The sequence below is a fragment of the Pteropus alecto genome, unplaced genomic scaffold (assembly GCF_000325575.1).
Source record: "Pteropus alecto unplaced genomic scaffold, ASM32557v1 scaffold21, whole genome shotgun sequence".
NCBI classification, from domain to species: Eukaryota; Metazoa; Chordata; class Mammalia; order Chiroptera; family Pteropodidae; genus Pteropus; species Pteropus alecto.
In genome coordinates this window covers 22751883-22758985 of record NW_006436282.1, presented here as the reverse complement: position 1 = coordinate 22758985, position 7103 = coordinate 22751883, and positions in this window count along the sequence as shown.

The following is a 7103-nucleotide window of genomic DNA, read 5'->3' as shown; positions in this document are numbered from 1 at the left end:
TCCTTATCCCTTCTCCACTCACATGGTCCCTCTTTCTGTCCTACCTGCCCAACTGGCTAGAAGGAGGTGCGAACTAGTAAGCCAGGACCCATCGCATCACCTAAAGCACCTAGTAAGGCTTTGGTGATGGGGCTGGGGAGGAGGCAGGGTATGAACGAGGGCTGGGAAGAGAAACTCCAGCTCAGCGAGAACACAAACAAATTTCTATGGAGCATTACTATGTCTTTCAGACTTTATTTCCTAATCTATACAACAGTCCATTGAGGTAAGCAAGGCTTAAATCCGTTCATTCCTTTCCTTATTCATAATGACCAAAATCAGAAAATTTCAGAATGTGTATTGCAGAAGAAAGAGATATAAATTTAGACTTCAGACTAATACGATACTACAATGTATTTAAAGTGGGGATGAATTCAGACTAGTATTTTGGGGCAGTCAGCTCAAACACCTGAAAAGCCAAATTCTTGATTCTGGGTTTCAAAAGGAAGAGTTTTATTGTATATGAAGACAAAAAGCTAAAACTAGGTTAATGGTGGTAGTGTTCATTAATTTCTTTCCTGAAGCTATGGTTAGAGTTAGAGGAGTTGTTATAGGAACAAATAATTTGTAATTAGAGTATAAACTGCATTAAGTAGCCCCTTTTAAAACATCTCAAGCCTGCTCTGCTTTGGTCTGACCTTGACCTCCTGAATCTCTTCAAGCCATTGTCACACTTTGCCATGTTCCATTTCTTCACAGAAACTCCTTCTACACACCTATTATAATTTGGAATGTCACCCTGGTTCTCTCTCTTACACACACACACACACACACACACACGCAGTTTTTGTGTACCCATAATCTTAACACTATCAAATTTTCACCTTTGATTAAAAAAAATTTTACAAAGCAAAAATAAACCTCAACCTTGTCTAAAGGATTGCAAAAATCTGAATACGCGGTTCCAAATCAATGCTTGCCAGATACTAAAAAGGCACTGACGTTAGCCGGGCAACTGCAATGTGTCAATTTATCCAGCAGGTGGCAGTGGTGTGTAGGAAGAAAAGCTCCACTCTGGGACAATGGTCCTCAGGACAGAGAAGAATGGTGGCTTGCTGGGGACATTCGATTTAAGTCAGCAAACGTGTAATGAGACCTTCTCTCCAGACACCGCCCTAGGTGTGCAGAGGATCCAGTAGGAGTGAGTCAGGGGTTCCTAGCTTGGGGGCCACACAATCTTAGGGTAGAAAAAAAAAGTGTCCTCGTCTATGAAGCAGAGTCATTCATTCAAGCTGCTCTTGGAAAATAAATAACTCTGCACCTTGTGCACGGCAGGTCGGGATGCGAAATGGAAAACAGGACGGCAGTTCCTCAAAAAATTAAAGACAGAACTACCATAGGATCTAGCAATTCCAATTCTGGCTGCATGCCCAAAAGAATTGAAAGCAAGGTCGCGAAGAGATATTTGTACACCATGTTCATAATGGCATCAATCACAGTAGCTAAAATGGAGCGACCCAAGTGTCCACAGGCGAATGAACAGCTAAGCAAATTGTGGTGCCTACCTACGGTGAACTATTACTCAGCCTCGAGGAGGAAGGGCATTCTCAAACGTGCTACAGCACTGGTGAGCCTTAAGGAAATTCTGCTAAGTGGAATAACCCAGTCACGACAAGACAAATGCTGTGTGATTGCCCTTACATGAGGGACGGAGAGTAGTCAGGCTCAAGGGACAGAAAGTAGAACGGTGGTTGCCAGGGGCTGGGGGCGGGGATGGGGGGAGGGCGTTATTGTTTAATGGGACAGAGTTTCGGTTTTACAAGATAAAAAAAGTGATAGAAATGGATGGTGGTGATGCTCGCAGAACAGCGTGAATGTATTTAATATCACTGAACTTGTATTTTCAAAAATGGATGGCAATTGTTATATTTGTTTTACCCCCCTACACACACACACACACACACACACACACACACACACACACACACACACAAATCTCACATCAAGTTCTTGTCTTCTCTGGGGGCAGAACTGCCTGCAGTGTTTACCCTCATCGTAGACTCAACGAAATCCCAAAGGCAAACCTACGCACATTTCGGGCTGCATCCATAGTGTAAGACCTGGAAAGAGAATGTGTTTGCATTTGCTTGTCTATCGTGGCAGGTGCATCATCATTCCATTGAGTGTATAGGAATTTCGGTTCTTTTACAATTTTGACCTTTCCAAGGTGCAGAAAAAGAGGACAACTCACCTTCCCTAGAGCCACAGGCCGGGGAAACAAAAAGAAACAATTGTTAATTGACCATCTACTCTGGCCTAGAAATTCTATTTTTTAAATCATTGTCTCGTTTAAACTTTATTACGTCAAAGACACAGACTTGACCACTGTTCTCACTTGACAGGTAAAGTGAGAGGTAAGCTCGAAGGTAAACTGAGGCCCAACATTCACAGTATCACCTAAGATCCATAGCTAGTAAGTGTCGGGCGGGATCTGATTTCTGGCTCCAGCGGATGCTCTCTGTGTGGTCTGATGAGGCTGCGGCAGCCCCTGGACCTTTGCTTCCACTGCCCTTATGATGCCTAAATACAGTGCATTTCAAATGGGAATCAAGCGTGCAGAGAGCGCCGGTAAAAAGGATGTTCTGACTCGAGTTTTGCAGGGATTCTACATTTTTAACACGCTCCCAGGTGATACTGAAGGTGCTGGTTGGGGTGACCACTCTGAGTAGCGGGGCTTTAATCTGCAGAGGTTCTCGAACTTTCTCCTCGTAGCAGCAGCTTTTCCTCAGGTCTCTAGGACAAAAGAAATTCCTATGCCATTCTTTAAGTTGTTAGGTCCTGACAATCAGAAAAAAGCGAAGGATGAGATGACAGGTGAAACAGGTATGAGGGTGGACAAAAGAGGAAATGACACCACGGAGAGAGGAAGCAACAAATAAAGGGGACCTCAAACCGCCCGGCAGGTCAGAAGCTCTAAGGACTGGATTGGAAGATGCAAGGTGATTAGGTGGCTACGACTGGAAAGCCACAGGTAGGCAGATCGCGAAGTGCCTGCACCATGCACGGGATGTGGGCCATTGTCACCCATCTTCCCGTTGATGGAAAGCCTTCGAATGGGGTTACAGGTCGGGATGACGGTGTGTGGTTTGTGTTTCACTGTGGATAGGGGTGGGTTGGGAGTCAGTCCCGGAGGGAGGCAGGCAGGGAAGAAGCACAGGAACCCACAGAACTCCTAAGGATGGAGGGACCCTGAGGGTCAACGGGCGGGTTCGTTTAGCTCTTCTCAGAAGCTAGAAATCCCTGGCTAGAAATCACCACCTAATATAACGAAACACAACAGTCATGGAAAGAGAGAATGACACTTTTCGATACACAGGCAAAGTATTTCCAGGAATATCTTTTTACATTCCCTGGGTGACTATTTGCAATATTTATTTGCCCAGAGCTCTGTACCTCCTGAATCTGCTAAAGCAGGGTGTTGCTCAGAATGGGCTCAGCCCCACTGAGGAGGAAACATAGCAACACAAAGATTGATTGCCTCGTGGTGAGCACGCACGTACAGATGTTCCCACACCCATTCAGATGTTCCCGTTTGTGGTGCGGGGCCAGGAAGCCCAGACATGGGGTGTTGAGGGAGGAACGTTAGTATTTCATCTTCCTAAGACATTTACCTGGGGAAGTTGCTTCACCCTGAATCTGTTCTCTCACTTGATTTTATTCACCTTAGAGTGATATCCATTGAGTTAAGATAAATAGCTGATTGGAGGCTGATTTCGAGGGCCTCAGTCATTTTTTGGACACCAACCAGCTTAATTCTATGTGTCACACTTGGCTAGGCTCTGATGCCTGGTTGTTTGTTAAATGTGATTAACATTTAAATCAGGAAACTGAGTAAAGCGTAACATGGGTGGGCCTCATCTAATCAGTTGAAAGCCTTAGGAACAAAGACTGAGGTGTCCCAAAAGAGAAGATGTCCAGCCTGCTGGCCTGCTCTGCAAATTTCAGACTTGCCAAATCTCACAATCAAAAGAACCATCTGTGTATTTTTGGTTCTGTTTCTCTGAAGAACTTTGATGAATACGTTCGCACCCTTAAGAGTTCTTTATTCTCATAATTTGTGTTTGGTCTATTTTATATTTAACAGTTTCTATGGCTAAAATCAATGACGGTGAGCTGTAAACCCAAGGGGGAACTTGGAAATTAATCAGTGGGTGTTCTTGGGTCTGATTCCCAAAGGAGAGGGTTGGTTGGTAGAGCCGTGAGGTGTCATTGCTTATGGGAGAGGGGGGACCGCTGGGTTAAGTGCGTGGATAAAAGTAATTAATCCTGCTATTGAGGTGAGATTGGAAGGCTGTTCTATCATTTTAAAGAAAAAAGTCAGGCTCTGAGCTCGGCCTTTCCGTTCTCAAGGGAAAGCCATTCCATGGGATTGTCCCCAAGAAGGAATAAAAATGGTTGGCATCCGCCAATGTCCATTTTGTTTTGTTTCCTAGCTGTAGGGGAAAAGTTCCATCCCAAAGGATACATAAATGTTCACGAAACAAATTGATTTACGACGCCGAATTTGTGGCCTCTCAAATGGACAAAGATTGAGCGTCTCCTTGTCTTCTAATGGCTCCTTTCCAGTTACCTGTATCACCTCCGAGCCCCATAATGAAAGTAGTGACACTGGGCAGGGGTCTCCGCTCCTGGTTATGGTCTTTGAAAGCTGATGTCATGTGCTAAAAGTCAGTCACCTTTCTGTGGAGGGGATGGCGAGGCTTCCTAACTCACAAAGCACTCCCACATCCGGTGGCTTTGAACACAGTTTAATGACTCCACAGACAGAGAGCAGCTACATGATTCCCAGTAAACGGATAAGGACACTGAGATACAGAGAATCAAGTGACCTGCCTGCATCTGCACAGGTGGTGAGCAAGCCCAAGCTGTCGCCCTAGAAATGGAATCTGGGTTTGTCTTCGAGTTCTTGTCCATTGCTCTTTATATTCTTGCCCTTTTGGAATTCCATGGTTTGAATGCCTCCACTATGTATGAATCTTTGAAAAGTTACTACTAAAATGCTGGCCACGGAAATGCATCTTTTATTTATAAACATGTTTTGGATATTAAAATGTAATAAAATCGCTCACCACACCCCCCGGAAGAGACGAGGTTTTCAAAAGGCATTTATTGCACAGCTTTTTACTGAGCAACTACTATGAGGAAGGTACCGGCGGATTTGATGCTGAAATAGACACAAACCGCACCCTCGAAGAGTTCACCCTTATGGGGGTGCTGAGACGTGTGTGTGTACAGCCCCAGGATCGTACATATTATATCTGAATGATCTCAAAGGTTAGTTCATGTGGTCCCCTCTCTTCGGAAAAGGGCCTCTTCAAAAAGACCTTGGAACCCTGCCGAGGGCACAAAGCACTTTGGTGAGTCTTTTGGCTCCGTGTCCGAAGCTCTCTTCCTGCCTCTCTTCTCTGATACAAGTCAGTGCGCATCTGAGCTGCGGTTCTCACTGTGCGCGGACAGCCCGAGGGGCACCGCAGGATGGTTTGAATTTCCAAGGGAAATGCAATACGTGATCCTTGTCAGACTCGCTGTGAACTATAGATCCAGGGAGTTCGCAGTTTCCACATGCTAAATTCCTTTAGATGAAGTCATATATTTTCGTTCAGATGTCTTTAGGACTGAAATGCTCTCTCTCCTTTCCATTCTGTCTTTTCCAAAGCAAACTCAAATTGCTCGTCCTCTGTGCCTTCTCCTAAGGCCTCCCTGGTAGCACTTCACCCCCCTCCCCACATACTCTTTTGGTTTCCAGAGCTGACATTTATATAGCACCGAACATAGTAGGTCATTGTCATTTGCCAGCAGCTTCCTCCGGGTTGGTGTGAGCTCAGGGAAGGCTGGGGCTGTGTCTTATGTGTCTTATTTTCTCTCTGAACCCTCAGAGCTCAGGAAACAGTGGACAGCCCATAAAAACCTGAGGAACGAGGGGATAAATAGATGACTGAATTTATATCGACTTCAAAATAGAAAATCGACTTCAAGGACCATGAGATAACTTACAAAACAACGCAGTCAAAAACAGAGCAGGATAAGACAAATGCTGCATTTCTCATGTTTTGAGGATTTGGTTGGCCTAGAATGACCCTTATTAACCAAAGGGAGAAACAGGCTAGTGGCCCGTGGGGGCTGGTGGGTTGTACCCAGGAGGCCTCATCGTCTTCACCCAAGAAAATAGTGCTGGCTTATTTTCCTTCCCAGAGGACAGATGGCAGCTCCAGCTTCTCCTGGGCCCAGGGGCTGTAGGATGAGAGCCTAAAGGGCATCTAAAGTACTAAGAGAAGATTCTTATCCACCGTGTCCTGAGAGCCAGAAGGACAAGGCCAGAGGACCCGCTCCTCCCCCACCAGCCAGATCCTCCTTCTCCCCAGATCATCAGGAGGGGACCGAACGAGGCTTAAGCTTCAGATGTTCCCTGGGTGCAAATCCTCAGCGAACGGAGTCGTGACACCCCAAAGAATGCGAGCTCATACATGGAAAAAGGGAAAGATACCAGAGGAGACAAACAAACAACAAACAAACAGGCTCCAGGCTGGGAAACTTACACAGAGGCAACAAAGCTAATGGACCAGGCAGAACATGGTTTAAAAATAGGCATATAAATACGCTCGGAAGGAAAGAGAGGCTCTCTGCAGCATAAGGCGGAACAAGCAGTTATCATAGGATTTGTGTCAGAAAAATATCATAGTTGTCCCAGAGAACGCAGGAGATGACTTGAAGAGCAGAACGGATAGAGGCAAAAAGCAAATTGGTGAACTAAAAGGCCAGGAATTCTTTCAGAGGATATAAGAAAAGGAAGAAGAGATGAGAACACATCGCACCTTGACAGATAGAAGAGACCTGTCGATAGCTCCATCACAGGAGCCCCAGAAGGAGAGAGACAAATAAATGCAGGGGATAAGACTTTGGAAAAAAGACCGGTTGAGACGTTTTCCTGGTTTAAGGGACACTGGCCCCATCTCATGCTCTCCCCTTTGCCTTCTGCATGCCGCGCACGCAGGCTTACTGTGCGTTCCTCTGAGAAGCCGTGATGCTTCCTAGGAGTTGAACTCACGCTCCTCCCTACCTGGAAC